We start from the raw sequence: 16,668 nt of genomic DNA, 5'->3' as shown, positions 1-16,668 counted from the left end.
TTTTTTAAGAAAACATTCAGCCAACTATGCTGGCTCAGTTGGGCCTGAGGCCGGAATACCAAATACATCAACAATGACGGCGCTTGAAAGCGGCTGTCCTGGCTTGCCCTCCCTGAGTGCCCGTGATGTCCGGTTACGATACCTGGAGTTCTTTGCGGGTAGGGGGGCTATCAATATGCCAGACAATCTGTGACACCTTTTTCAAATAAAAAACAACCAAAAGCAATTCTTGGTGGACATTTACTGCTTGTGTTTGTTTGAGCTGACCCTGACAGAAATGTGTTGAGTGCAGAAAATGTCGTGATTGGGTAACCTTATAAAGAATAGTGTTGGCTGGTACTTCCTAAATGCAAAAACACATTTCACTACAAGTGCACTTGCAACTGTACTGAACCTGCACTTGTAGTGCAAAGTGTATTTGCCCTTAGGAAATAACCCCCATTTTTGCATAAAACAGCAATTACATCACCCCAAAAGTGTTGTAGTGTTGAGACAATAATCCACACATTCTTGAGTAAGGCACTTTTTTATACCTGCACAATCACATGTGCATTTACCAAAGGTTTTTAAAACAAAACAACATGTTTCTTGTATAACAATTTTTGGGGGGGGGCATTATCAAAAATCGAAATATCCATTTCAGATAAAACAGGCCTGTGTAAAACCAACAAGAAAGCCAAAAAACTTGAACTTACAAAGTTCACATATGGTAAAACCTGAAGGCTATATCAGACATCAGTATTTAGGAACTGGGTTTGATATAGCGTTCAGATGGGGGGAAATCACCCCTGGAAAAGCCAAATTTGGAAGATGCACACCAATTTACGAATGTCAACATGTGCTATCTGCCATCAGGGGGGATCAAGGGACGTGTTTTGGGGGAGCAAGCCCTTCCTCAACACTACTTTATAATTGAGGAAGGGGTTGCACCCCCAAAACGCGTCCATTGATCTCCCGTGATGGCAGATAGCACATGTTGGCACACTGTGTGCATCCTCCAAATTTGGCTTTTCTAAACATTGTAAAAATTTTAGTAAGATAAAACAGGTGATTTTGTGGGGTTTAAATTCGCCCCAAAACATCAATGATGTTATTATTTTTTTTAATAACATCACTGATTTGTTGCTGGATGTTTTGCAATTGGAGATTACACCCCCATGATCTCCCCGATCAGTATCTGGGCACTTTCAGATGTAAAGCGTTCTGGATCCCGATCACCTAAAAAGAGATAAAGAACAAAAAAAACAGGTCTCAAAAATCTGCCACCATCCATCTCTTTTACCTGAGCCTGTGGTTGCAGACACTCACCTGTTGTGGTGCCAATCTCCACCACATCTTCTTCTTCCTCCTGCTCTTCTTCTTGGGTTGGTATTTCCCCTTCTTCCAGAGGGGGGGGGCTCTGGTCTCCTGGGATGAGGGGTGTCCTCCGAGTCTTTTCTCCCCTATGTAAAACAAAAATGGTAGAATTAGCACACAGATATTTGATGACAGAACTAGAAATAGGAAACATTGCTTGGAAGTGGGGTACAATTTTCTATTTTAGCCGAGTTCAAAGATGTCTTTTTTTTATTGTCCTTTGTCAAGCTGCAATACTTTACCTGTTTGGTACAAGCTTCACACATGTAACCCCCCCTATAGTATACACTGGAGCATCAGTGTGCCCCCCCTAATAAAAATGGTGTTCTTGTGTCCCACACTAGTGCTCCAGTGTCCAGATGTGAAAACAGCTGCTCAGTGTCCTCTCCTTACACACAATCTAGTTGGCATTTCATTCTAGTAACAAACCCATCTACACAAACAAATATTTGGCATCCAAGTAGGCCCAAAAAAAATGTGGGAAAATGCATATGGCCTAAACAATGGTGTTCTAGAGGCCGAAAGAAAAATGTTTGATACGAACGAATAATGGGCCCATGAACATTAAAGTTGACCTTTTTAAACGTTACAATTACTAAAAGCATATGGAGCAGAACGAACGGAATAAAGACAGAAAGAATATGAACACAGCACAACTACTTACTTTTTTGCAGCACTCTCCGGATCTTTCGGTACTGCTCTGGCTCTCTCAACTTCAGGTCCGACCACCGCTTCCTGAGCTGATCTTTAGATCTTCATACCCCGAAATTCCGCTCAAGACTCCTGACCACTTTACCAATGATTTTGGCCTTTCGGATGTTGGGGTGGGGGTAAGGCCCATATTTTCCGTCATAGTCGGACTTCTTCATGATGTCGACCATCTCCAACATCTCCCCAAACGACATATTTGTGGCCTTAAAACGTCTCCTTCTGGATCGGGACGTGCCTGGATCCGGGCTTTCCTCCTCCTCCTCCTCGTTGTTAGAATTATCACGCACCTGTTGTAACTCCGCCATCATGCTCTTCCCCCACTGCGCCGAACGAAAAGGGGCGGGGAATAGACTAGAAAGAACGTCAGGGGCAGGCGGAGTTACACGCATGCGCAGTGTGTATAAAGCGTAACACGCGTGCGTATTACGTATGATCTGTGAGCGGAGGAAGGAGCATTGGACGCGCCGATCGTAAGAACGAAGAGACAAACTTGGGCCTATACTGCTTCTAGATTGAGGCCTATATTGTAACAAGATTAGGAGAGTTTTGTCTGACATTAGGCTTTGTCTTGTGTTGTGTCTTGCAGTGAACATGGATATCTTAATGAGAGATACTGACTTCATGTCACTATTCATTGATATGCTAAGTGAGCTGCCCTGTCTGTGGGAGATTACCCACCCCCATTTCAAGAACCAAGCAAAGAGGAAGGCAGCACTGGAGCATTTGTGTGAAATTGTGAAGCAGGTGATCCCCACGGCAGACATCACTTATTTAAAGATATTAATTGGTTGCCTGAGGAGCACATATCTAAGGGAGGGCAAGAAAGTCCTGGATTCGCAGAGATCCGGAGCAGCAGGTGACATCTATGTCCCCAGGATGTTGTACTACGACAGGCTGCACTTTCTGGCAGGCCAGACTGAACCCAGGCCATCCCTCTCAAGTCTTCCTTCCACGTTTCCTTCCCCCCCGGCTGAGGCTTCTGACGCCCAACCTGGGCCTTCCAGGCCATATGTGGAGGAGCCCAGATTGAGCCAGGTATAGCATTCCTCTAAATATTTCTGCTTGTCCAATCAATGATGTTACCTAGATGTTATTTGGGAGTACTAATTTAGGATTGTGATTGATGAAGCAACAACTAAAACCATGTCCCTTTTTCATACACAGGGAAGTCTCAGCCAGGAGGTGGCCGGGCCGAGCCGGCTGGCTGATATCAAGGTCCCTCTACCCCCCCTGAAAACAGAAAGTGGCAGTAGGACGAGTGCCCTAGAGGAGGCAGCTATCAGATTTTTTTGGAGGGCTACAGAGGTCCTGGGAGCACCCCACACCAGGCAGAAGAACATTGCTGCATTCATTGCCTATAAAATGCAGAGGATGGAGGAGGGCCAACAAGCCATGTGTCAGGCCCTCATATCAGAGGCTCTGGAGAAAGGTGTGAGGGGCCAAATTACACCTCACACACAGCTTTGGGATGGTCCTCCTCCTCCTCCTGCAGTTCCTCCTCCTCCTCCTCCCTCTCCTCCAGGTCCTCCCAGTCCTCCTCCAGGTCCTCCCAGTCCTCCTCCAGGTCCTCCCAGTCCTCCTCCTCCTCCTCCTCCAGGTCCTACTCCTCCTCCTGCCACATCTCCAACTGCACAGCCACAGCCCGGAAGGAAGTGTGAAAGGAAGACCAGAGAGTGATTGCCCTGGATCCAGTCTGGTTGGCCAAAAGATGCAGCCTCTTGTGGTACCACAGCCTGGGGACACAGATGTCATCTGCTGCTATCCGAGTCTCTGTGAATCCCGGACCAGACTGCCCTCCCTTACATATGGACTCCTCAGGCCACCAATTTTGATGTTGAAGAATTGATGTCTGCCGTGGGGGTCCCAGGCTTCGCTAATTTCTCATGTTGATCCAGTGTTGCCTTCCTCTTTGTTTGGTTCTGATCCCTTAATAAAGGAATTTTGTTTTGAATTATACTCTCCTATGTGTTTTACTTCAAAAATGACAGTTTGTTTGTGAGGATTCAGGTACATTTCTATAATATAAAATGTGAAATGAACAAGGGACACCAACACCAAACAATCTCCTGGAGATTAAATAATAAAAGATATCAATGGTGTTGGGGTAACTTGACACATAAAACACACACAAAAATATTCTGGAGTAAAAATAAAAATAACATTGAACAAAGATCAGCCTTGGAAAAAATCCAAACATTAAAGAAAAAAAAAGGCTTAAAAACAAAAAAAAAAACATAAAAAATATAAAACTGTCAGATGTGACAACTAATAACAATATATTCAGGGAATCCCACTAAAAAAACACAAATAAAAGTTTGTGAGAAGTGTGTGTGAATATGAGCAGCAAAACTACTTAATTCTTGTCACATTCTAATGCCGCGTACACACGGTCGGACTTTTCGTCTACAAAAGTCCGACAGCCTGTCCGACATACTTCCGACGTACCTTCGGCGGACTTGCGGCAGACTTTCTTACGAACGGACTTGCCTACACACGACCACACAAAAGTACGACAGCCTAGTACGCGGTGACGTACACCAAGTCCGACGAGACTATAAAACGGAAGTTCAATAGCCCGTACGACACCCTTTGGGCTCCTTCTGCTAATCTCGTGTTTATCTCGTGTTAGTAGAAGTTTGGTGAGAGACGATTCGCGCTTGTGAGACTCGTATTTTTCAGTTCGTTTTAACTGTTGTTCAGTCTGTGCTTGTGAGGTTTGTATCTGCTTTTCAGTGCGTTTGGTCAGTTGGCATTGAGAAATCTTTGTTTTATTGGCCGCTCGTTCCTGATTTTCAGGTCGTTCTTCACAGGCCTTGCTGTTCTTCAGTGCGTTCTGTTTAGTGCGTTCTGACCAGCCGACCGTTTTGAAACCATGTTACCTGTACGTACTCGTCGTAGAGCTCGTGCATTGTATGTGCTTGGTGCTGTAGTTTATTCTTCAGCCCAAGACCAGTCCATGAACAGGGCGAGGAGGAGTTCATGGACCAAGAATTGGTTGCTTCAGCGTGACCAGTTCTGTCACATGCCTTTGCTCCGTGAGATCCGTGAGAATAATCCTGAGGATTTCAGGAACTTTCTCCGGATGATGGACCCCGTTTTTGACCGTTTGTTGGCTTTGCTGACCCCCTATATCAGCAGGCAGGATACCTGCATGAGGCAAGCCATCACTCCGGAGCAGAGGCTGGTCGCTACCTTGCGGTATTTGGCCACAGGGAGAAGCCTGCAGGACCTTAAGTTCTCGACAGGCATCTCCCCCCAGGCTCTGGGGATCATTATCCCAGAGACCTGTTCTGCCATCATCCAGGTCCTGCAGAAGGACTATATTAAGGTAAGATATTTTTCTTTTATTAGCATCACATGTTCTTTTATGTAATCTTTGATAATGTAATGTATTTCTTGCTTCAAACACTACTTACCATCATTGCAATATAGTGTGAATGTCCCCTTTTTATCCTCACACATGCTGGATTTTTTTCCTGTTATTTTTTGTCATGCATGTATATTTTCCTTCAATAACCTTCCCAGCATGAAGTGATGGGAACATATCCACCTAGTCTACTCATTTTGAATGTATTTTGTTTGAGTGTATTTAGTGTGCTTATAATTAGCAATTAGCTAGATTTCCCAACCCCCCCACCCACCCCCACCTAAACTCAGTCCAAATAGTGTGCTGCTAATTAGCAATTATCTTGATTTCCCAACCCCCCCACCCACCCCCACCTAAACTCACTCCAAATAGTGTGCTGCTAATTAGCAATTATCTAGATTTCCCAACCCCCCCACCCACCCCCACCTAAACTCACTCCAAATAGTGTGCTGCTAATTAGCAATTATCTAGATTTCCCAACCCCCCCACCCACCCCCACCTAAACTCACTCCAAATAGTGTGCTGCTAATTAGCAATTATCTAGATTTCCCAACCCCCCCACCCACCCCCACCTAAACTCACTCCAAATAGTGTGCTGCTAATTAGCAATTATCTAGATTTCACAACCCCCCCCCCCACCCTCGTAAAAATTTGCTTGAATGTTCTGTGGTGTTGATTTGTCTAAAGCAAATATATGTTGCAGTTTGCAAAATGCATGTGCACTCTACAAGTGCATTTGTTCCAGTGCTTTAGTAAATGAGCAGAAGCTCTGCTGATTTCCATCATCAAATCATATGCAAGCCTCAAAGTGTTTTCATTAATTGCCCTTGCCTGTGATTGTGTACTCCTTGCAACATGAATGCCTTTTTACATTACCTCATTTACTGTAAGCTGGTTAGCAACTGCACCTGCAGAGTGCGACAACTGCAGTCTTGTAGCCTTTTTAGTCCCTAAATTCCTGCGTGTCCTAAAAGTAATCTTTTTTAGGGATTTCACAACCCCCTAAAATGTAATCAATGTTCCATCAGAGGGGGTGAGCAATCTGATAAGTGTGCCTTTCCATATTAGTTATTCCAGAAGAATTAAATTATTTAATGTTATACTGATGCTGGGGAATAATGTTTTTAATTGTCTAATTTTCTTGCAATGTTAGCTTCCAAATTAATTGATTTTGGTTTTCTTGTTTGATTCCCCAGTTTCCTTCAACGCCACAGGAATGGCAGACTGTGGCATCCCATTTTGCCAGCCGTTGGGACTTTCCCAATTGTGGAGGGGCTATAGATGGGAAACATGTCCACATTGTGCCACCACCCCATTCGGGGTCATACTATTTTAATTATAAGGGGTTCCACAGTATTGTTTTAATGGCGGTGGTGTCGGCACACTATGATTTTTTATATGTGGACGTGGGGAAGAATGGCTGGATGTCGGATGGAGGAGTATTTGCCCAGACGGAGTTCTGCCAGCGTCTCCAGAGTGGTGGCCTGGGATTGCCACCTGATGCGGATAACGTGGAAGGACTCCCCTTTGTCTTCATTGCCGATGAAGCCTTCGCTCTCAGCAAGCACCTCATGAGGCCATTCCCCCAAAGAACCCTCACCCCGGAGAGGAGGGTTTTTAATTACCGGCTGGCCAGAGCTAGAAGAGTGGTTGAGAATGCGTTTGGAATTCTGGCCAGCCGGTTCCGCCTGTTTCAAACAGCCATTAATTTGGCGGAATACAAACTTAATTTTATCATTTTATCGTGCTGCATTCTGCACAACTTTTTAAACAAACATTCTCCGAATTATATAGGCACAGTTGGGCCTGAGGCCGGACAAATAGATGCCAACCTTACGGGCCTGGATACTGTCCGTACTGGCTTGGCCCCCCAAAGTGCCCGTCAAGTTAGACAGCAATATGTTAATTATTTTATGGGTAGGGGGGCCATTGCAATGGGCCAGGATATATAATTTTTTACAATAAAAAAAATATTGAGGAAATCTTGCATTATATTTATTGCTTGCCTTTCTTTTGGGCTGTCTCCTAGGTTATGGTCGAGCAGTTGTAGTGCCAACTGTATTTTAATTTTAAATGTCTAAATAAGCTCCATTGCCACTGTAAACAACTTTTTTACAATTATAACCAAACTGATACTAAGCCTTGAAATAACAAACCACACATTTATTTAATTCCTATAAGGAGATGTTTTTATTAATGGTTGTTATGCATTCAGTTCTGCATTTAGTATAAAATGTTCATAGACAAAAATATAATGATATCTTAATAATGTAGAAAAATATAATTATATTTAAATATTTCTACCTAATCCACAAAAAAATATTTTTGGCTTTTTGATTTTCGCAAACAGGCTTTTTTTGTTTTTTTTTGAAAATCAAGTTTTGTTATTTTTTTTGTTTTTTTAAAATCAAGTTTTATTTTTTTGTTTTTTTAAAATCAAGTTTTTTTTTTTTTTTTTGGTTTTTTAAAATCAAGTTTTTTTTTTTTTGGTTTTTTTTTGAAAATCAAGTTTTGTTATTTTTTTTGGTTTTTTAAAATCAATTTTTTTTATTTTTTTTGGTTTTTTGAAAATCAAGTTTTGTTATTTTTTTTGGTTTTTTAAAATCAAGTTTTATTTTTTTTGTTTTTTTAAAATCAAGTTTTTTTTTTTTTTTGGTTTTTTAAAATCAAGTTTTTTTTTTTTTTGTTTTTTTTTGAAAATCAAGTTTTGTTATTTTTTTTTGGTTTTTTAAAATCAATTTTTTTTTTTTTTTTGGTTTTTTGAAAATCAAGTTTTGTTATTTTTTTTGGTTTTTTAAAATCAATTTTTTTTTATTTTTTTTGGGTTTTTGAGAAAATCAAGTTTTATTTTTTTGTGGATTTTTTAGGTATTTACGAGAAACAGCCCTCCTTTTTTAAATTAGGTTAAACAGCCATTTATGTTCAGCCAAAAAAAGAAAGAGAAGGCCCAGAATGGGGTCAGCAAAACAGGAAATGAAGGACATGATTGATGTTTTGGGGTTTAAAAAAGGGCATTTAGATTCGACCCAAAACATCAATCATGTCCTTCATTTCCTGCTGCATACGATCCAGCCGATTACGCATTTCATCGATGTCTTTATTCCAGGCCATTATTTGACCAATTAGCCGTTGGGCACTTTCAGAGGTGAAATAGTCACTTCTTGTTGTACCTAAAGTGGAATGAAACCAAAAAATGTCTTTAGAAATATGCACACATACATAGTTTACCTTACCATAATAAAGCTGTTGTCTCAGACACTGACCTGGTGGGGTGCCCATGTAGCATAATTCCTCCACATCCTCGGGGGTGGTGCTGTTGCTTGAATCAAGCACAACCAGATCCCCTAAAATAGAGTAGACAAATTACATTAAACAAAAGGCAGCCATGCATAGATTACCGTAAGCTGGTGTGTCAGACACTCACCTGGTGGGGTGCCCATGTCGCCCACCTCTCCTTCCTCCACATCCTCAGTGGGACTTGGGCTGATTTCCCAATCATGTTTGGCTTGGGGTGGACTGTCTTCTTGTTGGCTGAGTGATTTTTCCCCTATGTGAAACAAAAAATTATTAATCTACTTAGCACACAGATATTTTAGTACATAGTAATTTTCCAACATTTGTAGTGAAGTGGTTTGTGTAGAGTTCCTATTTTACCTCAATATTTAAAATTATAAAGACATATCGGATAGATAGATATCAATATCTCAAAATATAGTTAATAATCTTTTGATCTCTCTCTCTCTCTATATCTGGAACAAAATCTCTAAATATCTAACTAAATGTAAAGAAAAAAAATAAAGATAACTTAAAATATTCAAAAAGAATGTTTTACATTTCTATATCTATCTATCTACCTATCTCTATATTTCTCTCTCTCTATATATTTCTCTCTCTCTCTCTCTATATCTGTATATATATCTATATCTATATATATATCTATATATCTATATATATATCTATATATCTATATCTATATATATATATATCTATATATCTATATATATATATATATCTATATATATATATATATATATCTCTATCTATATCTATCTATATATATATATATAGATATATATAGATCTATATATATCTATATATATATATATATATATATATCTATATATATATATATATATATATATAGATATATATAGATCTATATATAGATATATATATATATATCTATATATATATATAGATCTATCTATAGATATGTAACGAGGTTTATTAAAAGATCGTTTAAAACGATGAACAAAAAATCGTATAGGAAGGAAAAGCACATGGAGCAGTATACAAGGTAATAAACACAAGAGAAAAACACGACAAGTACTTACTTTTTTTAAGAACTTTCCGGATACGTCGGTATTGATCCGGCTCCCTGAGTTTCAGGTCAGACCATCTTTTTCTCAGTTGATCTCTGGAGCGCTGGACCCCAAAAGATGCCTGCAAAGTGTCCACGACCTTCGCCATTATTTTGGCCTTGCGCAAATTTGGCCGTGCGTACGGCCCATACTTCCCATCATAGTCGTCTTTGTGAAGAATGGCCACCATCTCCACCATCTCTTTAAAACTCATATTAGAGGCCTTAAATCTAGGCCTCATAGATTTGGTTGACGTTCCAGCCTCCGGGCTGTCTCCACTACCTGAGGTCGTCAACATTTCAGGTGTCTCCGCCATTATTTAACTCCACTACGCGCCGTAACAAAAAATGGGCGGAGAACATGAGTTAAAATCGAACGTCAGGGGCGGGCGACGCAGGCGGAGTTTCACACATGCGTAGTGTATAAAGAGGGGCCTTGCGCACGTGTCGTACATACGTTCTGTGCGTCGAATTAGGGGGCGGAGAACATGAGTTAATTTCGAACGTCAGGGGCGGGCGACGCAGACGGAGTTTCACACATGCGTAGTGTATAAAGAGGGGCCTTGCGCACGTGTCGTACGTACGTTCTGTGCGTCGAATTAGGGGGCGGAGAACATGAGTTAATTTCGAACGTCAGGGGCGGGCGACGCAGGCGGAGTTTCACACATGCGTAGTGTGTAAAGAGGGCCCTTGCGCACGTGTCGTACGTACGTTCTGTGGTAGGTGATAGTGGACCAGGACGTTACAAAACGAAGGTAATTTTAGATATATATTTTTTGGGTTTTATGGTCATGACTTTGTAGCAAGCGGCCTATATGGCTTGATAGATTGATGAGGCCTACATAGGGAGAAGATGATGAGGGGTTAGCAGAAACCTATAATAAAAGTGTTTTTTGTCTTGTGACTTCATCTTTTCCAGATATAATGAATCCCCTATTTAAGGATCCAGAGTTCCTTACAGCTTTTATTTCGAAATATCGAGAGATGAGGAATTTGTGGGAGGTGAAACACCCTCAGTATTATGCAAAGCATGTGAGGAAGTCAACGCTGGAGAGACTTCTGTCCTTTGTCCAGGCGACCATCCCGGAAGCAACAATGGAGACATTGCTCAAGAAAATTGGGGTCTTGAGGAACATGTATAAGAGGGAGCATAAGAAGATCCAGGAATCAAGGAGATCAGGAGCATCAGCAGATGATGTTTATGTACCCAGGCTGTGGTACTACAATCAACTCCGTTTTCTGGATGACCAGAATGAAGCCAGGCCATCACTTTCAACCCTTCCCTCCACCCTTCCCTCCACCCTTCCCTCCACCCCAGCAGAGGCTGATGAGGAACAAGCTGGGTCTTCCATCCTGGATGAACCAGATATGACCATCTGGAGTCAGGTAAATTATTTTAACAAATATTTACTGTACTAATATTAATGATGTTAACTGGATGTTATAATTGTCTAAAATAATTTGTCACTCAAAATTGTGTATACATATCAATTGACAGTAGTGGCTAAATATGTTTGGCACCTGCTTGAAATAATTAGGGTGTCTGATTAGACTCTTTTATTAAAGAGATGTATTCACATTGAATTTGCTATTCATGAGAAGCAAACTGTGTGTCATTGATGAACCCAAAAAAATATACTCAAACTATTGTCCTTTTTTTATACACAGGATGAGTCCATCCAGGAGGAATGTGGGGAAAGTGGCAGGCAGGAGGAGACCGGGCCCATGGACAGCCTGGAGGAGGCCGGATTCACCATCATCCTGGAGGAGGCTGGGCCCAGTGTCAGGCAGGAGGTGGCTGCTCCCAGTGAGGTGGCTGCTCCCAGTGAGGTGGCTGCTCCCAGTGAGGTGGCTGGGCCAAGTGAGGTGGCTGGGCCCCGTAGGAGCCTGACCGAATCCCAAGTGCCTCCCCTCCACCTTCCCAAAAAAAGGGCCAGGAAGGGGATGGTCACACAGGACGCATCCCTGCGCCTCATGCAAGAGGCCACCCGTTTTTTAAGGAGCCCCCCCGAAGCGGAAGAATCCTATGGCTGCTACTTAGCCAGCAGGCTTCTTCAGATGGATTGGGAGCAGCGCCTCATTTGTGAGCGCCTATTTGGGGAAACAATCCATAAGGGGCTGCAGGGCACGCTAACACAAAACACCCAACTACATGAGGCAGCCCCCCCTCCTCCTCCTCCTCCTGCCACAACTGAAACACCAGAGCCACAGCCTCAAAAGAAGGCTACAGGGAAGGCTGCAGGGCAGCGTGGAGGAAAGGCTGCAGGGAAGAGAAGAAAGTGATGACCTGGGTTCAGTCTGGTCTGACAGAAGACGCAGGCTGTTGTAGGACCACAGTCTGGGGACATCTAGATCATCTGCTGGTGCTGTTGATCTCTGGGATTCTTGGACCAGATTGTGCTCCCTCTTATATGGACTCCGCAAGATCCCAATTTTCTTGTACACCGACTTTTTCCAGCGTTGACTTCCTCTTTATTTTATTTTGACCATGAATAAATGGATCTTTTTTGAGTTTAGCAAAAGACTTTATGTGTTTTCTTTTAAATCATTGATTTTACACACAATGTTAAATTAACAAGGGACAACAATCTCATTGAGTTTGGAAAAAACACACCAAAAATACATTACTAATGTTAATAATGTTCAAGTGGTAAGTCTTGAAAATAAAAAAATTTACATAACCAAAAACGGTGCTTTGGGTTAACTTTATCTAAAAACTAAAAAATAATCACTATAAAAAAAAAAAAAGAATAATGGGTTCTTTGTGGTAACTTTACAAACCTAAAAAAAAAAAAAAAAAAGGGGAAAAAGTATTATTAGTATGGAAACATTGTTTTTAAAATGCATACTATATCATTCATGAGATCAAAGAGAAAAAGAATCCAGAAATCAGTTTGGGAGAACTCTGATTATGAACAGCAAAACACCTTCGTTCTTTAGAGCATTCGTAAAGAAGAAATAAAATGCGCTGCATTCAACGATCACAGATTTTGCAGCGTGATGAATGTGCTACCTACAATACGAACACTAGTTTTACTAGACCGAGTGCTTCCGTTTAGTTTTTGCTTATGAGCATGCGTCGTTTTTTTGTCCGTCGGACTAGCATACAGACGAGCGGACTTCGGGGTCCGTCGTAGTTACGACGTAAAGATTTGATGCATGTTTCAAATCTAAAGTCCGTCGGATTTGAGGCTAAAAAAGTACGTTGAAAGTCCGGAGAAGCCCACACACGATCGGATTACCAGCCAGCTTTAGTCCGTCAGCGTCCGTTGGACTTTTGTAGACGAAAAGTCCGACCGTGTGTACGCGGCATAAAGAAGAAGAGAGTGCGCTGTATTAAACCATTTTTTACATTGCAGCGTGACGAAAGTGCTGTATCCATTGTGAACGCTAAGTTTACCAGAACGAGCTGTCCCGTGTCGGAATTTCTTCTGAGCATGCGTGGCACTTTGTGCGTCGGAACAGGCCACACACGGTCGGAATTGACGCGATCGGATTTTGTTGTCGGAAAATTTTATCTCCTGCTGTCCAACTTTGTGTGTCGGAAAATCCGATGGAAAATGTCCGATGGCGCCCACACACGGTCGGAATTTCCGACAACACGCTCCGATCGGACAATGTCCATCGGAAAATCCGACCGTGTGTACGGGGCATAAGTGCTCATTTCCATCTGAAAGACAATTAGTTAATGGGAAAACAAAAAAAGAAAACATCTGTACCTCATCCAGCATTTGTAACTTCACTTGTAACTCTTGAATCCATTAATGCCTGACTATTGTTTATCTTATATTTTTTTTCATTGTTTGCAAACAATTACTAATTAATGAGCTCATGATACCATTTGATAATCGATTTTGCCTTTACAATAACCTAACCCCTTGTTCAGCTAAATGTGCGCATTGTTCTCACTTTTAATGATCCTGCAAACAAACACAGACATTAGTATCCAAACCATTTTTATCTTCTTCCAAGGTCTCTGGAAAAAGAAACACAAAGATAGTGATTACACATAATTATCATGACAATTGACTTTTTGAGTCCCCCAAGCCTTTTCCCATTAATTGCAATGCCAGGGGAACAATTGCTATGAATAAGGTTTAGATGTGAGCGTCATATTTAAATAAAATATGGCAAGGAAACATTGACCATAAAATTCTTAGCATCCATGCAGTTCACTAATTGCTGCTAACATTGTTTTCCCCAGTGCTACATTTGAATAACCATGAGGCTACCTCCATTTTGACTTTGCGTAACTGTTCAACATACTGGTTATTTTCAGTTTGTAGTCTCCACATTTGGGTCTTTAAAGGGAAATTGGTTTGATTACTATGGCGTCCATGCTTTGGGTTGCTACCCCATCGGGCAGAATACACTTCATTATGCCTTGGGGTCCTTTTGGGGTACTGTGATCTTCTTTTGATACCATTATTCGCCACCCAACAATACTTAGCGATGGGACCCCCCCTTTTACACAAAAAACATTTGAGGGCTGGTCTCTCTGTATAGGCCCTTCTTTGAGCATACGGCAGTGGAAACTCACATTGCTGGACATTATTACTACGATTACTGTGCTTGGAATAACCAGACTTTACACTTTCATTGTCTGAGGAGTCATCAGAAGTTTCAACTCCTGAATCACTTTCAAGCACAGTTATCGCACTTTTATTTACATCTCCACCATTGATTTCTGTCATAGCAACATCACTTGCAGCAATAAGAGCATCTGTTTTTTCTGCATGCTTCACTTCTATCTTTGCTGAGCACTGTGCATGTGCAGAGGGTACCTCCACCATTGCACATTCAGCTTTTGCATGTTTGGAGGATAACTCCATTATGGCTGCCTGTGCACCCTGTAATTCCTCCCTAAGCAGTGTGATAACACGCAAATTCTCAGCCTCTTTTTGATTCAATGATGCGATACATTGTTCCTTCAACATACATGTTTTTTCTAGCTCATCTAATCTCTGTTCCAATACACACTTCTCAGTCACTAATTGTTGAATGTGATCAGCAACATTTGCATCTGCTTTTGCAACCATTGCCAATATATTCTCTGTTACGCTTTGTACCTGTTCAAATAATTGTTTCCTCTCACTATACCATTCTAATTCTTTTTGTTCCGCAATGTCTTTCATCTTCACCGACATGCATATGGCATTGGCAAATCTCTGTTTCTTGCCTTTTTTGGAAGACTTTTTATACTCTATGGCATCATTATAAGTACTGCATTGTTTTAATAGATCATTGTATTGGCGTGTTAATGCATTCTTTTGTATAGACTCAAATCTAACACAGCCATACTTGTTAACAAATTCTTCAATGGCTTCCATTGATATGCTAAGTTGCACCTAGCTACACTGAAGTTGCTTACACAATGCCCACAGCTAGTCAACAAAACACACACAGATAAAACTGTTTGAAAGCAAACTTTCACTTGTAGTTCCACAACCAAGAGCAAAAAAAAAACGAAAAAAAAAAACAAAACAAATCCAAAAGCCGTTTAAAAACAACTTTGTTCCTTGCAGCTCTACAGACTAGAAGACACAAGGCACACTCTTAACCACTTGAGCCCCGGACCATTATGCTGCCTAAGGACCAGAGGTATTTTTCCAATTTGGCACTGCGTCGCTTTAACTGCTAATTGCGCGGTCATGCAATGCTGTACCCAAACGAAATTTGCGTCCTTTTCTTCCCACAAATAGAGCTTTCTTTTGATGGTATTTGATCACCTCTGCGGTTTTTATTTTTTGCGCTATAAACGGAAAAAGACAGAAAATTTTGAAAAAAAATGATATTTTCTACTTTTTGTTATAAAAAAAATCCAATAAACTAAATTTTAGTCATACATTTAGGCCAAAATGTATTCGGCCACATGTCTTTGGTAAAAAAAATGTCAATAAGCGTATATTTATTGGTTTGCGCAAAAGTTATAGCGTCTACAAACTAGGGTACATTTTCTGGAATTTACACAGCTTTTAGTTTATGACTGCCTATGTCATTTCTTGAGGTGCTAAAATGGCAGGGCAGTACAAAACCCCCCCAAATGACCCCATTTTGGAAAGTAGACACCCCAAGGAAATTGCTGAGAGGCATGTTGAACCCATTGAATATTTATTTTTTTTGTCCCAAGTGATTGAATAATGACAAAAAAAAAAATATTTACAAAAAGTTGTCACTAAATGATATATTGCTCACACAGGCCATGGGCCTATGTGGAATTGCACCCCAAAATACATTCAGCTGCTTCTCCTGAGTATGGGGATACCACATGTGTGGGACTTTTTGGGAGCCTAGCCGCGTACAGGGCCCCGAAATCCAATCACCGCCTTCAGGATTTCTAAGGGTGTAAATTTTTGATTTCACTCTTCACTGCCTATCACAGTTTCGGAGGCCATGGAATGCCCAGGTGGCACAAAACCCCCCAAATGACCCCATTTTGGAAAGTAGACACCCCAAGCTATTTGCTGAGAGGCATGGTGAGTATTTTGCAGCTCTCATTTGTTTTTGAAAATGAAGAAAGACAAGAAAAACCTTTTTTTTTTTCTTTTTTCAATTTTCAAAACTTTGTGACAAAAAGTTTCCAAAATGGGGTCATTTGGGGGGGGTTGTGCCACCTGGGCATTCCATGGCCTCCGAAACTGTGATAGGCAGTGAAGAGTGGAATCAAAAATTCACGCCCTTAGAAAGCCTTAAGGCGGTGCTTGGTTTTCGGGGTCCCGTACGTGGCTAGGCTCCCAAAAAGTCTCACACATGTGGTATCCCTGTACTCAGGAGAAGCAGCAGAATGTATTTTAGGGTGTAATTTCACATATTCCCATGGCATGTTTGAGCAATATATCATTTAGTGACAACTTTGTGCAAAAAAAAAAAAAAT

The sequence above is a fragment of the Aquarana catesbeiana genome, linkage group LG06 (assembly GCF_042186555.1).
Source record: "Aquarana catesbeiana isolate 2022-GZ linkage group LG06, ASM4218655v1, whole genome shotgun sequence".
Taxonomy (NCBI): domain Eukaryota; kingdom Metazoa; phylum Chordata; class Amphibia; order Anura; family Ranidae; genus Aquarana; species Aquarana catesbeiana.
Note: the sequence above shows the minus strand (reverse complement) of the source record.